At 35.8% G+C, this 17,948-nt stretch overlaps 1 protein-coding gene across 4 annotated transcripts in view; it reads right to left on the minus strand.

Annotated features, from left to right (window-relative positions):
* drp2 (dystrophin related protein 2) overlaps positions 1-17,948 on the minus strand; it is a 258,718-nt gene that overhangs the window by 159,962 nt on the left and 80,808 nt on the right. For all 4 annotated transcript variants that reach the window (XM_005799512.2, XM_023328539.1, XM_023328537.1 and 1 more), the window contains exon 2: positions 9,091-9,257. The gene's annotated coding sequence lies outside the window, so the exon portion shown is untranslated. The remainder of the gene's footprint in view (positions 1-9,090; positions 9,258-17,948) is intronic.

Raw genomic sequence — 17,948 nt, forward strand, 5'->3', positions numbered from 1 at the left:
AATGACAAATGAACTGAATATACAGATCTATTTAATAAATTAGAATATTGTTGAAAAGTTAATTTATTTCAGTGATTAAATTCACTCCATGAAACACGTCGTATAGATTAATTTCACACAGACTAATGTTTCAAACCTTTATTTCCGTTAATTATGATGAAAATCTGCTTTTAGAATATTATTTCAGACCAAAGAAAACATTTTTAATACAGAAATGTGGAATTGATTAAAGATGTATTCAAAGTTTATTTACTTTTAATCTGACAAGCCTCATTAAAACAAATTTTTTTAATCTATTTAGTATAGTTTAAATGGATCAAGAAACAATTAGAATATTATGAAAAAGTTAAATTTCAAGAAGTGAAACTCAAATTATTTAGAATAATAACAAATAGTAAAATATTTCAAATCTTTTTTTTTTTACTATAATTTATATGTAATTTAGAAAACAAAATACAGAATACTGTGAAAATGATATAGCATATTCATGGAAAGTTGAGTGGAAGGAAAAGCGTGCAGGTATAACTGGCAATCATTGGGCAACTTAAAGTAAACATAGTTTCAGAAAATATTATTAAATATTTGAAAATATTTAATAATAGTGTTGTGACATTCTCTAGTGATCAGATTCTTTTGAACAATTCTCTAACGTTAATTTTAGGACTCGGTTACAAACGTTCTTTGTTTTTTTTTTTTTACATCTTTCATTGCTTAAAATGCTCTGCAGCATCTCTCATTATTCTATTTAATTTAAAAATATGCTGTATTTATGTAATTGGCCAATAAATAAAACAGAAGAATGGGCTGGATGTATGAAGACAGTACGCATCTTCATTGCTCACTGTTTGCGTCCATCATGCACAGAATACCTTCATAATTTATATATTATTTTGAAATTTTATATTTTGTAAAAATATATGCACAATTATTTCTGAAAGAACATACTGCTTACTTAATACAGATTATTCAACGTTTCTTGTTAACCCACAAAAACAATTAAAATGAAACTATATTACAGATAAAATTTAAATTTAAAACATTTTAAAAATAAACAAATGAAGATTGAATGAAGTTCCTTCATTATTTAGTAACTCTTCAAACAAAGACATTTGCTGATACCTGATGTTTTTCATGGAGCTAAAAATAACTCCAGTGTTTTATTTCTGTTAGAATCATCTTCAGTTCGTCGTTCCCACCCAATAATGTCTCTTATGCATTAATTATGATCACAATTTCTTACTATGCCCTTTGGTGGCAGCCATGCGACTTCCTGCTTATGTATAAATAATGTCCATTTCTATTTAAGCAAAATTGAAGCTTTTTCTTCTACATAAAACTCAGTTTTTGGAGGCAGTTTAAACTGATCACTTCACTCTTTACTGAGTCACTACTGCTCTTAATATTTATATTTCTGTAAATAAAGACGTGGCACTTTGTGATTCTCACTGATTTTCATCATAATCGATATGCATACGTTTAATATTTTTTCCACGTTCTCAGAGCCATAAAGCATTCTACATAAATGTTAAAAAAGAATTTAAGAGGTGTATATTATGGTTTTGGTTTCCATAATGAGAGTTTCTGAATCACTTTGGCAGCCTGCATATATTACCGCAGCATTTTTGATCAGTCTGATGAGGTGAGAGAGAGCACTTTGAGCTAATTGGGCTGAATACAAATAAAACAACCATTAAACATAAATTACCCTCCCCTAATAACGCTGCCATGTAAAAAAATATATCAGAAATCAAATTAATGTTGGCAACAGGTCTCTCTCTAGCAGGGATTGAAGCTTTTTCATTTCCAATACAGATATCTGAAGTTTAGTATCAGTCGATACGATACAGAAAAACAGTGCTGAACTGACTTAAAACATTTTATTTTTTTAAACATAGAGTTATAGTAATTATAGGTAATTATAATTCATAAGTTAAACAAGACATTTTCCCATATTGTAAGTTAAAATGTGTTTTTCCACTGGCAGATTATTTTGATTATATCTAGGACTTTCTCATCAATATTAAGGGATTATTAACTTAACTCAAGCTCATATTTCTTGATGAAAGGTTACTTGTAAGCAACGGTTGGCAGAGTATAAAAGATTGTACTCAAGTAAGCGTAACAGTACTTCATCATACTTTTACTCAAGTGAAAGTATTTGGTAAAAAGTATACTCAAGTACTGAGTAAGTGATCAAAATATCAAAGATTTAATATTTTAAAATGACAATCTGACAGACCAAAATATAAAGTCAAATGGACATTTTGGTATTTTAAGGACCAAAATGACTCATATAAGTAACATAAATACAAAATAACAAAATCAGGCAAAAAAAATAAAATAAAAAATCCAAGTCAGTTTCTTTCAATAATAAAACTTATGAAACTTTAACAAACCTGCAGGTGTGTGTCTGGTGAATGTTTGTTTTTCATTCAGTGGGTAGAAAATCCAGAACTTTTACTCAAGTAAGAGTAAAGATTCTCCATAAGAAAATTAAAGCTTCAGTGTGGTAAGAACACTGTTAAAAATAAATTGTTTAGTTACTGCTAAGGATGAAAACAGATGAAAATGCATCCTACACCAGAAAAGCAACCGTGAAAAGTGTTTCATCACTGAAATCCTCCCCCGTCATTCTCAGGGGTGACAGAGGGAAAACCGCGCTAAGAGAAAGAGGAGATGAAGGAGTGAAGAGGAGGAGTGACTGGGAAATGGAGACGAGTGAGAAGAGTTTGGTAGGGGGGCGCCACACTCGTAGCCCCTCAACGCAACGCTCTCGCCCTCCGGGGGAAGGAGGGAGAACAAGAAAATGAAAGAGGAAAGGAGATAAGAAGATCAAACTGTGACAGGGGAGTGGAAACAAGAAATTACAAGAAAGAGAGAAAAGAGAGGAGAGAAAAAAGGAAACATGACGCTCCCAGAAGGAAATATGGCAGGTCTTTGACAGTGTGACACACTCAGAGAGACTCATGGAGGGGAAACGGGCTAAGCTGTCTTAAACACAGATTAACAGAGAGAGCCGCCGTGATGTCAACTCTGAGCTACATACATGATGAGATGAAGAGTTAAGAGCAATAATAAGACGGTGCTTTATTTAACCACAATCATCCACACTGAATATTCACCTAATTTATGTCTTATTTAGCCACAGATTGACTTAAAGTGGGAAAATCAGATCACATATACACTGCAAAAACAAAATATTATCGAGTATTTTTAGTCTAATTTCTAGTACAAAAATCTTAGTATGCTTGAAATAAGACAAAACTAACTGACAAATAACTTTTCAGCAAGATATAGGACCTCATTTCAGTTCCTGAATTGAGATTTAAAAAGTACTAGCTACAAATCTAATTTTTGCACTTATAACTTCAACAATTAAATAACTTAATTATTTAATATTTCCATTTGTAGAGCTGTTACGTTACGATTAGTGCTTTCCACCACATGGTCAACTTTTTTCTCACCCATTTTTTTTTTCTCAACCGAAAAACTTTGTACACCTTTTGTGGTGAAATTTTAAACTTAAAATTTATAGTACATTTTTAACTTGCGGTGTCCAAAAATGTGCACATATCAATGCCAACACTACATTTTAGACATCTCTATATATATAAAAAAGAAATTTAATAAAAAAAAAAATTTTTTAAAACACCAAAAATGGAAGTTAAGGTAATTTTATTTTTGTAGCACATTTTCAGTAACAAGAAATTCAAAGTGCTTTATATGAATTAGAAGGAAATACAAAACCAAAAGAAAGACAAAAAGGTAAAAGTATAAAAGTACATGTTTATTAAGAATAATAAGTTGACTAGATGCTGGTTCTCCATGTTTGATTCTTGTTCTGGTTTGTTAAGTAGACAGTACTTTTTAAGTTTGTTCTAGATTAATATCAGGTCTTGCTCTGATATTAAAAGTGTAAAACTAAATGTTGATCTAAAGTAATGCGTACTCCACTGTTTATAAAAGTAATAGACTAAATAGAACCAGTTTTAGTCATTCTCATGAATAAGTTAGGATACCTTTATCCCAAATAATAATGACATGATTTTCGTTCCAAAATTTGCAGCCAGGCCTTGGTGGAGTTATCAACAGTTTTTTGGTTCATCGTCATATTGGATGTTTCAGCTCTGCATCAAATTTATTCATTTATTTTTGCTTTTCTCCTTCAAACGCCTCTGTAGAATTTTTTTTGCACCTTTACTAAAAGTATTTTTCCCCAAAAATCTACCTGAGTAAATGTAACAAGTTACTACCCAGCTCTGTCCTCATGAGCCTCTCAGAAATGTTTTATCCAGGGATTTCATTTCTTTTTCCAGTGATTATTTCGCACATGGATACAGCCTGAAATGACGCCACGCTAGAGTTGTAACAGGCAAAAGGCACATTTTCACAAGCTGACACATTTTGGCAAGCATATGATATGTGATGCAACTTTTTCTTATCAAAACATTCAAAAGGACAGACTACACATGCAGATGGTCAGCTAACAGCTTTCACTGATACGAAGAGAAAGGCTGTTTTGCTGACAAAGTCATTCAAATGTATTGGAGCAGGTTGATGTGCTAACCAGAATCCCAAATGGAGATATCTTATATGAAACATTGAAGGGAAGCCAGTCCTCCCACATGCTATGACGCTTGGATGGCAGAGTGAGCTGTGAAGAGTGCACAGCACCAATTTCTCTGCCAACTGAGCGCTCCGAGCCGGAGTTACACTCCCCAAATTGCTTCAACTTTAAAGCGTATCTACAGTCAACCTTCTCCTTTTTTTAAATCCTACTGTCACCTTTCATGACCTTAGGCCCCCTCCTTGTTCACTAATTTCCTTCCTTTGCTGTGAAGACGCTCAGTAATTTGGAGTCAGAGATAAGGCCAGGCAGAGGATATTACCCGAGGGGAGACAGTAATTGAATTGGTTCCAGTTGGGTCAAACGCACCTAAATGACAACATGCCAAAACCCAGGGCCCACTTACATAACTCCAAGAAACTTCAAACCGCGGGTCTGTAACAAGAGCGGATCGCAGGAACGCAGCTGTTGAACGCACCGCCGCAGGGCGAAATAAGGAGGAAAACAAGGGAAGACAGCGGCCTGAGTTTCTCTCAGTGGTGATAGGAATGTAATTTCTCTTGTCGAATGGGAGGAAATAAAGTTATGGGAGCATCATTTAAAATTTTAATTAGGTGAGTCAAAAGTAGACCTGTCATGATAACAAATTTTCCTGGACAATAAACTGAACCTGAACTTATTGCGATAATAGATAATATACGTATATATACTGTGTATATAATATTATAATATTGTTGTTTGAGACCATTTTCAACTAATATAATGTTACTAGCTTAATTACGCAAGAGCCCATTCTCAAAGATCAATAAACTTTAAATTCTAATGAACATGTAACACTGGAAGACATTTTAAATGTAAAAAAATAAACAAAACAAAACAACAGGACCAACAAGTAAAATGCAACATGAAGTCTGTAACCAAAATTATCCTACAAAAATGGATTGAAGACTTTTTTCATCCAATTTTTGGTAGAAAGAGAAAGAAAAAAAGAGGAAAAACGATAAATTATTCAAATGGAAATTATTGAACTGGTTTTAATTTATTATGTGATTCAAGAGCAGAGACATGAAAAAGTTAAAGCTGCGCTATTTAACTTTTAGAAAAAATGTTTTTGAGAAATGTGTTGAGAAAACATACGATCACCATGTCATCACAGTTTGTTATGAGACAGATAATCTGTGAAAAGATCGACCTCCTCCATCTCCTGTTTGATGAATTGCACCGCTCCCGACCAAAAACAACCAATCAGAGGCAGGAGGGTCTTACCACTGTCAATCATCCTCATGTACTCGGTACCAAATGTCCTAATGGCAGAGAAACGACTCACCATTACAGGAAAAATGTTAATCAGTCGTCATCGGTGGCCATGCTAACTAGACCTAGCATTCGAAACATGCGATGCTAGCTGCAATGTAGCAGAAAGCAAGGAGGTATGAGCAGTGCCACATGGAAGAGTGATTAACAGCGCTAAGACTCGCCTCCTGGCTCTTGATTGGTTGTTTCTAGATAGGACTGGGAGCACTGGGAGAAGTCAGTGGAGCTCTATTTTATTCACAGACTATCTGTTTTATATTATCACATCACAGTGAGTTTCAACAAATGTGTACAAATAAAATTATACAAAAGTTACATGCTGCAGCTTTAAAAAAAAAAAAAAAAAAGCATAAATGGAAATATCCCATTTTAGGTTTCTTAATTTTTGCTTGATAATTTAAAACAGACCAGAAAATTTAAGACAGATGAAATGTGTGAGAAGAGGAAGAGAAAACTGTAATCATCTGAGGTTAAAATTCACCATCTATAATGTCTTAGAGACCAAGTCTCTAATAAAACAGAAACTATTTTACCTCGCTATCATTTTTTTAAATGAGTGAGATGAAAATTTTACCTTTACTTTCATCTCCGCTGTCTTCATTTATGGAGGACGTTTCGCCCAGCTCTCAAGTTTTGCAGGAAGAGATTAAGTTGGAAATATTTTTCATCTAACAAGTCCTTCAGACATGATGGAGAAATTTCTCAGAATTTTCTGATTCACCAAAACATTAATGGAAGAATTTATTTATTTAGCCTGAAAATAAAATGCACACAACATTAATGGTAAGTTTGAAAAACAATAATAAACTACTATTCCTTTCTTTTTAATCAACCTCTGTTTTTGTTTTGTTTTTTTGCCCTATCTTCATGTCAGTTCATCTACAATCCTAAAAGTCCATACAAGATTTGTTTTACCTTAAAACATAATTAAATATTTAAAAGGAAAATTAAAACATGACTAAAAATTACTACAGTACTATGCATAATTATTCACGCTCCTTGAATTTTGTCACATTTTGTGCCAGGCAGCTCTAGCTTAGTTTTTTGGAGGGGGATTTAAAAAGACAGAATATCACGAAATAACATGATTATAAAGCAGAATGAACGTATCATTTAATATCAATCAATACTGACAATTACTGATTACTTTTTTGTTTTAAGTACCTGAAATACTGACAGACTGGTGGCGTGACTCTTCCTCTTTTATCCACTGTTTTCACTCCTTTTTTAAAGCAGTTAGAAGGCAAGGAGCCAAAATCTTAAACTGCTGCTGCGCAAGTTGCTCAACAGGTCGTTGCTAGGTAACCATAGAGCGAGTGAGTTAGTTGATTCCACCAACCTTTAGCTAGCCGTGAGAGGTTGGGCAGCTAAAGCATTTCTTCTGCCTACATCTCCCAGAATGCTGTGCGGCTCTGGATAGGAGTTCAGTGAATATTCTATAAGACGTATCATCTATTGATATTGATTGTGTGTCTACCTTAATGTATTGTTATTGATTTATTGTCCACCCTTAAATAAACTATTTTTATATTTACACTGCATCCAGACAAATAATGTGACCTCTGAACTGGTTGACACTGGATTTTATTTATGTTTGAGGAAATGGGATTAAATACAAATGCATTCCATTATGTTTTTCTAACAGAAAAAAACATGATAAGTCTGATTTTTCTTCCACTTCCCAATCACACACTACTTTGTGTTGGTCCATTAAATCTCCATGTAGTGATTTAAATATCACTACATGGAGAAACTTCAGTCCTCCAGTGTCACTGTCCCGTAACTTTGGATTCTTCCCTCCCAATCAAAAACTGGTGTTACAGACTCCTGGATTAATAAGTTACATTAAAGCTGCCAGGCACCAAATATAGCAATGAGAGAACTGTAGCATTCTCCAAATTATTACATAATGTAAACATGCCATCTTACCATCAAATTATCCATCTTTTCATCTTTGCGCCGTCTTGATTCTGTTTATTCTTTTAAGAAGCAGCTGAAGGCTAATTTATTCAGACTGGTCGTTAACTGGTTTTATGCTGCATGATGTTAACTGTATGCTGTTTTATCTTTTAATCTTGTGTGTTTTAATGTTTTTTTAACAAAGAAATTTATGGTTTTTCACTTGTAAAACATTCTATGTCAATAAAGTTTAATTAATTACTACTAAAACATTGGGCTTCAACAGATTAATGGTTCCCACTTAGAAACCAGTTTCATTCACTTCTCAGCTGTGATTTTTCTTTACTATTTTTTAATTTTCACATATGTTTTGATATCAGGCACATAAATAAGTTGTTGTTTGTGAGACAAAACGCGCCAAAAAATTGCAAAAATGCTAAAAACTGTGCTTTGAAAATGTAGGTAATCTATCTGGAAGTACATGACCTGAAGGTACTGAGAATGAACTAAAATACTCCAAACATTGGACATTTCAACACATATTTCTACAGCTGTTTCAGGTTAAATAATCCTTCTCCTTATGGAGTCCAGAGAAATACCTGGACTAGACTTTTTCTGTCCAGAGATGTTGAAAATCAAACTACATTTTAGTATATTTGTTGAACCTAAACCACTTAAACCACATTTAAATATCACTACATGTATTTTCATTCACTTTTCAGCCATACTTTCACATTGTCTAAATGGAAGACCATGTTGTCTTTTCTCTCTGTTCAACAATATCTTGCTCTGAATGAACACTAATGCTGAAAAACAACAATATGAGCAAAAAGCGTGTAAAAATGCTTCAATATCCCTGAATGAATCTGCTGAGCCTCTCAGTGATTATCTGTCAGTTCAGAAACAAAGGCTACTCCTTTCACATGATGTTTTTTGTCGGATTGGTGTGATTAGTGAAGCTTAAAGAACTTTACTCTTTACAAACACGCAGCGCTGCCGATCCACACGAAGCAGGCACATTTTAGAAGATGATACCAGGAGTCAAACGAGTCAACAGGCTTAGAAAATAACCACTAATAAAACCCGCAAAGATTCGTTCTGAGCCCTCAGGCCTTTCTGTGTGGGTGTGGGAGACAGTATGTTATTACATGCTTCACTGGAGAAAATGCCTCTTTTACATGAAAGGTGCACACATGAGTGAATCCAAAAGTAACAAACAAGCATGAGAGACATCTTCCAAAAGCATGAACTCTATAATCTCAAACCTCTGTTGTGTGTATCCCAGAACAATCGAAACAGTAGATAGTTACCCAGCGGTGAAGACGTGATTGACGTGGCTGCAGGATCAGAGCCTCTATGGAAACGAGCCAAGCCGTCCGTGGCTGCCCTGTGAAGTCGGAGGGGGGAGGGCGGCCTGGACGCGGAGCGACAACGGCAGCAGTCTCCTCAGGAAAGGGAGCCGAGGGAGGGGAAGGACCTGGAACATAGAGAACAGGGTCAGACTCAGCCCTGGTGGACCGAAGGAGATTTGATAAGAGATGGACATCATTTAACAGCTGTCATTGGAGTTCAATCTATTCCAGATGCTGGGCTGAACGCCAAAGTCACAATGCTCCTCCGTCCTCAGAGCTCAGCGACGCTCAGAGAGCAGAACCAGCAGAGAGGTGGAGGTTAAAATGCGGTGACACCAAGCATAAAGCAAAGGTTTCCCCCAACCTTTAAGCTAGATAGACGGAGCAACGTGCTGGGGCTGTAACTCAGCTTTGTAACTCCGGCTCGGTTCTTGGGCTGTTTATTATCTGCAGACAGCACAGGCGGGTCTGGAATAGAGGACTGCTGAGACACCGGGTGCCGGCCACCGGGAAGAAAAAGGGAGTGGGACGATGCAAGAGGAATGCCAATGAGCATCCCCCGTCTCCACCCTGAGAATTAATTTTCTTCTCTGGCAAAACACAGAAGTGCTAATCAACTCTACCGGGCCTCGGGTTCGATAGAAACCTTGAAGGTGACCCACTGTGCTTCCTTAAACTGGCTAGAATATACATATGGTTGATTCAAAACATGTTCATTACATTTTTTGCACAAAATCATTCTTAGATAGTGAGATTTTAGTCTGGCAAATTCTGACTATTTTGAGCTCCTTTCAGAATGAGCTGTTTTAGGGTGTCTTGTCTCTTTAAATCCAAACAAGCAGCTGCTGCTGGCCAGGTCCCCAAATTAACATTTATGCTCACATGTGAAAATGACTGCAAACGGCTCCTCACTTATTCAACTGTACATCTTTGAAAAGCAGAAGTAGAGCCTCCTGAGCAACCAACAAGAATTCAGCACTTGTTTCTTCCAGCAGCCATTGTACAGCGTATCAAAACCACCATCTACAATCACTCTTTGAATAATTTTTAATTAATATTAGTTACAACAACATTTAATTTTCCTTTGGGATCAACAAACAGTTTTCGAATTTAATTTGGATGGTATTGAATACAGTGGTCAAACCAGCTGACCAAACTCTGGAGTTCCGCTTGGGTTGCTAGGTAACGGACTGAGCTTCGCTGGGGTTGCTAGGTAACGGGCATTGCCTGCTAATTTTGTGATGTTACATTCCGAAGGTTTTTGAAACGGGTAATTTTTCTGACAATTAAAAACATTAACTTATTGTCAAAAATTGACTGGGTGTTTTTTCCCTAGAGCTGAGATTGTTTTTAGAAGCAGTTGAGACTCAAATGAAAGTATAGAAACATGCAAAAGGTGAATTTTGCACACTAAGTCCCCTTAAGCCACAAGTAAAGTATTTCCTCTAAGCATCATCCTGATCATTGAACTGTAAAAATGTGTTATTCTGATTTGACATAAAGAATTGAAGTTTGGAGCTAGTGGAGTTGCAAAAATATCTGACATGGATTTTAAACAAACGTTATAGAAATGCGATAATGCGCAAACATTTTAAAACCACTCAAAAATCCTTTATACTTTTCTTTCATGGAGCAAGAATTTCCTGTAACCTTTCAAAATTTGTCCTGGTCAGAAGTGCTGAAGGCTTCCTGAAGGTCATAAAAGTTCTCCTTTCGTCTTCAGTGGCTTTTTTTTAAAACTTTTTTTACGTCTTAGAAGAAACAAATCCAGCAGGAGAGACGCATCATCCTTCAGTTTTGAAAACAATCAGAACACCCTATGACTGTGTTTTTCTTCAACTTCTGGACATATACTGTAAATATTTAACATTAGTTGGCAGTAGTGTGCTTAAATACAGTTTTGAGAATTTATCATTTAGCTAAGAAGCATTTTTTTTAACTTATTAGTTCCAGCCCAACACATTTTATTGATAAAATTATACTCTGACTACCCTGCATTCTTCTAAAGGCTATTGTTACAAGAAGAAGAACAAATCATTTTTGTCCCATATATGTATGTGTGTGTTCAGATCAGAAAACTAATTTTCTTTATGGGCTGCATCAAGATCATAAATGTCCTCAAAGGGCCAGTTGTGGTAAAATGTACGGACAAAAATACTTGTTAAACGTAGTTTTCTCTATGTTCAGTTAGTACTTCTTAAAATGTAGCAACTTTTAACATCTTTTCACAATGCTATAATTTAGCCCTATATAAATGAAAACTGATTTGATTTGACTGAACTTTAATGCTGTTGTCTTTAAAGTTCTGCATAAATAGTTACGGCGGACCGGATTTGGCCCGCACGCCTCAAGTTGAACACATATGTTAGTCGTTTTAAAGAAAACTTTAAAATCTTTCATCACCTTGGATAAAAGGAGCAAAAACAATATAAGAGATGTCTCAAAGGCTCTGAAGCATTACTTTATATGGAAATGTTAGTCAGCACTCAGTTTGGCAGAAAGGTGTGTAAGATTTCCAATAAATATCGAGTCCAGAGGTTAGGAGGAAACACAACACAGATAAAAGTTTAATGCCACGCTGTAAGAGGAGTTGAACTATTTGAAAGTAAAAAAGTGTTGTTTATAATTCACATTACGGCTTTTTATACTGTATGAGGAAATAGGATATTCCTTTGACTTATTGTTTTCCTGCCTGTCAGACCACCGGTACCGACGAAATAATTGTTCCCATTATGTGTTTTTGTAGAAAAGGGATGTTTGTTTACGTTTGTGAAACTGACAGAATATTTTACTGATTTTACGTATTCAATATGCTACTTTTTTCTTCTGCTGCATCCCGAGAGAGTGTCAGAATGAAAGCTGAATGAAACAGACCGCCGTTACATCACCAGCAACTGCGGGAAAAGTGAGAGACAGTTCTCATTTCCAGATCCGACAGCGGAAAAACTCAGCACAGCAGCTATATCGGGCCCTCGCTCACAGTAAATTACATTCCCCCACTCACCACAAATAATGAAATGTTAGATTGTAGAGGATATTAACATGTTTAAAGGTTTGTTAAAGATATTAATTTATTTAAGGCAAGACTGCCCGAAGGGGAAAACAGCAGGGAGTAGCAGGAGGAATGGAGAGAAGGAACACAATGTTAAATATCAAAAGCAAATGCATAAATAAGGCCAAACAAGGTGAGAAACAGGAAACAACACCGAGCTGCAACAAATCCTACCTCATATTTAAAACTGCTAAATGTTAATGAGATGAAGCGAGCAGAATGGAGAAAGAAAGGTTAATCAAATCCAAAAATGTCAATAGAAAGTTGCATAGCTCTACTTAGCTTCAACCATGGAGACTGAATCCACATATAGAGAGACATCTGAATGCATTAAACAAAACAGTGGAAGAAAAAAATCATCACTTTAATAAATGCTGTGGTGAAGGCAGCCTTCCTACGCAGTTCTGCTCAATTCTCATCTCCCTTCGGTGATCCGCTTGGGGTTTCTCCCATTGAGTTGGATTTCTGCAGCTGAATTCTGGGTAGGGCTTGTGAACAATTTATGTTAATTTTCTGAACTATTTTTGAATTGTAGTCAGCAAACAACAAAGACTTTCAGAACACTTCCAAATATTGAGATATTAAAGTTGGAGCAACAGAAATGTTTAAGACATTTTATAGCTGGCAGAGATTTTGTGACTCTTCTCCCCGTGAGGTTGTTTACAGCGCAAGCAATTTCCGGTAATCCTCATCAAGTTGTCGTATTGGCGTTAGCGATTGGGTAAAATCAGATCCAATTGGGAAAGCTGAAGCACATGTGAAACACAAATAAAAAACTGAAAACTATAGGTACAACATGGAATAATCAATTTGACATGTTTATAACTTAGAGCAGTTAAACTACAAAAACAAAACTTTCTAAATTAAATAGCTGCTTATCAAATTACATTATCAGTCCTTATAACGGTGTTCCCTCAAACATAAAATACAAACAGTAAACACCCAGAGGTTAGCCTTAAATGAAGCTTTGCTGTCATGATTTTTAACGTATAATGCTAAAAAAAATAAGCTACCCTTCTTTACTTATTTATTTTTTGTTTGAAGTAAATGAAGTAAAATCATTAAAAAGTGAGTCATCTTTACTTGTCCCACTGGTTAATGAAAAATGCTGCAGCCAGTGTTATTTCCAGAACAAAAAGCATGCAACCATTTCTGAGCTCTACTTCCTGCACTGGCTCCCTGTTAGACTTGATATTGATTTTAAAATCCTGCTGCTCGGCTTTAAAGCCTTAAATGGCCTTACCCCTAAATACATCTCAGTCTTATTGCCCTGACTTTTTCTTTTCCCAGCCATTATGAGAGTCCTATTATTTTTTTTCCCAGGTTACAGTTTGTGGCAGAGAGATGGAGCATTGTTTTCATTAAGCCCTGCTTTTAATGGAATATTCTGTCCATTTAACCTCAGGCAGGTTTTATTTATGCTCATATTTCCTTCAAACTACTCTGTTTCTGAAAACATTTAGCAATGTTCAATTAACTTATTACACATTAAATCATATTTATCCAACTTAAAGGAACATATTATGCTTTCTTGAACAGGTTAGAGTAGATCTATGCGCTATACCAAACATATTCATCACCCAACTCAACATTTACACTCACACAGGAAAATGGCTGCAAACAGACGTGCAATTATACAACTGTACATCTTTGAAAAGCAGACATAGAGCCTCCTGCACAACCAACAAGAATACAGTAGTTTCCAGATTGCAGGTCAACAACAAAACATTTGTCTTTTCCAGCAGCCATTGTACAGGGCACACAACGGTAAAACCAGTTGAACTAATGTGCTGGAACTCTGCTCGAGTTGCTAGGTAACGGGCTGGGGTTGCTAGGTAATGAGCTGGGCTTAGCTGGGGTTGCTAGGTAATGAGCTGTGTCTGCTGATTTGTGATATTACATTCTGAAGGTTTTTGAAACGGCTAATTTTCTAGACATCACAAAACATAAAGTAATTGCCAAAAACCATCTGGGAGGATGTTTGAATCACTTGGCCTGGTTTCATAAGCTGTTAAAACCCAAACTGAAGTACAAAACATGCAAAACGTGCATTTTGCTTAATTCATTGCCTCTAAGGTCAACTTCATTCTGGATTAATCAACATGATGCTCCTACATATCACAAAAAAATGTGGCCAAACTGCAGCAAAGGTGAAAGATCTTCTGTACCCAGCAAGTTTTTGTATCCCTGAAATGGTCACTTCTGCTCTTACTATGCTCTAACCTTCAGGAAGAATCAGAACTGCCCTCATACCCTTAAAAAGTCCAAAACAACCAACGGCTTTTAGAAGTTGCCTTATCTAGCAAATACAATCCACATATGCTTAATGTACTGTCAGTATATGTATATATCTAAAAAAGTTGTTTTCTGAAGGTCTCAGAGGATTGTTAGAAAACAAACAGCATTATAAAGACAAAGGCACAGAGACGACAGGTCAGGAGGAAGATGTGAACAAGTTTTAAAGCAGCCTTAGACTATAAAGCAGCATTTAAAGATGAGTGTCTCATGAGGCACGCTTCAATCCATCATCTGAAAATGTGAGGAGAATTACACAACTGGAAACCTACCAAGACACTAATCAGAAAAGCAACCAAGCATCCTTGCAGAAATCCACAGCGGTGGGAGAAGATGTTTACAGGAGGACGACCATTTGTCATGCACTCCACAAAGCCAGCTGACATAAAAAGAGTTTTAAGAAAGAAGAAGTGTTTGTTAGTTAAAACAATATGCAAAATGTCCATGTTTGTGCAAACATCACTGTGGGGCAATATCTGAACTCTGACACTAATAATGCTTCTTTTATTTAGTTTGTGCAGAACTGTGACTTACAACATCTTGCCAACTTGCACTCTACATAGTCTGAGGTAGTGGAAGTGTTGTTATCCAGGTGCATTAACCAAATCAGAAATATGATATAAAGAGAAACCTGTGAGCTGCTGGTGTTGCTTTTTCCTCCTCCCACCTCCTATGCCTTATTAATCAGTAAACACCTTGAAAGAGATTTCCTTTGATTGCCTCGCAGGTACATATTCAGTCCGAACTGCAGCCTCAAGATTTACCTTATTCCTTCAGTCTCCCAGCAACCAGCACAGCCAAACCTGGGAGAAATAAGGAGGGTTTAACCCAAGCTAGTCGTCCAACTTCGGCAGCAAATGCGTCAAAGGATGTGTGGGTTTTTGTGCAAGGAACGAGTGGCTTGGACAATACAAACCGTGGTTTGAAGAGCATCAGTTGAACTCAATGCGTGATGCAGCTGGTCTGTTAACAAAATTGCAATAACCTTCTGAGGAAACTAGGAGACAGACGGAAGATGAGCTGCAAGCTTGGCAAAAGTCTTTGTAGCTCTGCTTTGGACATAGCAGGAGATGAAACATGCCTAGTGTCACGAACGCTCTAAAAAAGAAACACCACCGTTCTACAAAAGTTTTGAGTCTCCTCTTCTTAATATGCTCTTTCTGAAACCAAAATATCTTATTGTAAAATTCTGAGACGGCAAAGACTTTTAACCGGGAACTGAAACTTTTGGAAAAAAGATAAGAGCCAAACAAAGAGATCCACAATATCAACCAAGAGTCCTTGCAGAAATTCACAGGAAACAAGAAAGATTTAAAAACTCTTCCAAATATTTCAAAGTTTTTTTTTTAAATGTAACTGTCTTTCCTCAGTTTTCTAAACGTTTCATATTTTTCTATAGTACTCAAGTCATTCATTAGGAAATTTCATTTAATTAAAATCACAACATGGTGGCATAAGGTTCACATCTTCTCACTAGATCAAGCACGTTCTCCTCACCGCTTTGAAAAATCAGATCATCGAAGATCTGAAGCGTTTTATCTATAGATCAGATCGCAACACCATCCACTTCATTTGAAGTTGCTGTTGACTAACGAGGGTATTAACTGCTTTGATCTTTGCATTGCAGTTTTAGATGTGTATTTTTCTCAGCATATGAAAAAAAATTCAGATGTGAGGCAAGACTTTAGACGTCCAAATGCATGAAGACAATTTGGTACACAGCGCTTTCCCCCCTTGGCTCTCAGCTGTGCTAGATCCTTCAGCAGCTATTTCCAGTTGTGCGTAACAATCCCAAGTGGATGAATACTCTTGCCATTCATAAAATGTGTGCCCTACAAACCTACATAAAGAGGCTGCTAAGTTATATTGTACTAGTTTAGAGGAAGGAGATTTTTAGTTATTAACTTTAAAATGTATTTTTAACATTTTTCTGATGTAGATGCAGCGTTTCAGTGCTTCAACGTTGTGTGCTCTTAAATGGATAAAAAGCAGATAAAAACTTTAATTAGTTTAGTTTCTGAAAGGGTAAATATGGTGGTAAATATTAGTCTTACAATGATTATGTATTTCATTTTTTAGTCCACTTTCAGAAGGTCTAAGTCATGAAAAGCTTCAAAACTAAAATAATGATAAAATGTCCAGATGAAACCTCTTTAAATCCCATATTTTAACACTTTAGAGATGCAACTGTCTTAAATAGGTTACATTACTAGTTGAATCTGTAAAAAAGTGCAAATTAAATGGAAAATTACTATATTGTAGCTGCATGGGCTCTCGACAACTTGCGAGTATTTGAGCAAAATACGCCGCCTAAAACGCTACAAACTTTGCATCCACTCAGCTGTATTTTATTCTGGAGTAACCTCACAATTGAAAGCTCAAAACATTGTCCTGAGCCGTATGCAACGAAATTTCATTCTGTATACACCCTGTGCATGCAAAATGACAATAAAGTCAGTCTAAGTCTAAAGTCTAAGTCTAAGTCTAAGTCACCAATGAGTTGATTCCAGAAGAACTTTTAACATTTTTCATGATCACCTGTCAGGTATCTATTTTTTTCCTTTTTTCTTGAGGGCAAACAACCAAATGTGGTCACTTTGATGACCAAACAAAATAGGCTCCAAATGCCTCTTTAAAAGCTTACTAGGTGGTTAGCAAGCGACTACATAATAACTCTTACTTTTCAGCAAAACAATAAATAAAAAACCTAAAATCCATTCCTAGGATTCTCTCTGAATATTTTTTTCTTTGCAATTTTTCTACATGCATCACTGAGAGTCCAACTAAAGCTTAAAAAAGTCTATTTACAATGTAGGAATAATATTTCAGAAACCTGTTCCGATTTTCTGTCCACTTCCCAAAAGGAACTGATAGGAAAATGGGTGAAAAAGCAGACAAAGTTTAAAGAAAAACTTTGACTTTCATAAAACTTGTTAGGCTATTGACTAATACAACATCAAATTCTTATGAGAAAGTATGTCTCCTTGGAAAGAATATCCAAAGAAAGTAGGATGCAAGTCAGTTAGGGTGAATCCACTAATAAAGGCTGTGAGCATCAAATACAAAGTAGTAAAATATTGATCATTTTTATACTTGGCTGCAGTGACACAGATACAGTAGCCAAGCAATGAAGGTTAGAAATGCATCAGAAAGAAAGTGAGATGAGACTTATTCAACGCATGTCATTTTATCTGCCAGTAAAGATTTTCACTTCACTTGAAGGACAGTTTTTCAGCAAAAACACAATTTGAGTGGAAGGAGACGGAAACTACTGCTCTCACATGCACATTTTGCATGAAGTATTTATTTCCATTTCTTATTTTTTGGTTTTAGAAAAATAAATGACATCAAGGGAAATCTTCAAACATGAAAGGATAACTGGATTTATATTCCCTTGATCCTAATAAAGATCAACAAGCTATTTTTTCAAACATTTAGAGCCAAGCATCACGCTTCTGACAGATTTATA

Source organism: Xiphophorus maculatus, chromosome 23 (genome assembly GCF_002775205.1).
Source record: "Xiphophorus maculatus strain JP 163 A chromosome 23, X_maculatus-5.0-male, whole genome shotgun sequence".
NCBI classification, from domain to species: Eukaryota; Metazoa; Chordata; class Actinopteri; order Cyprinodontiformes; family Poeciliidae; genus Xiphophorus; species Xiphophorus maculatus.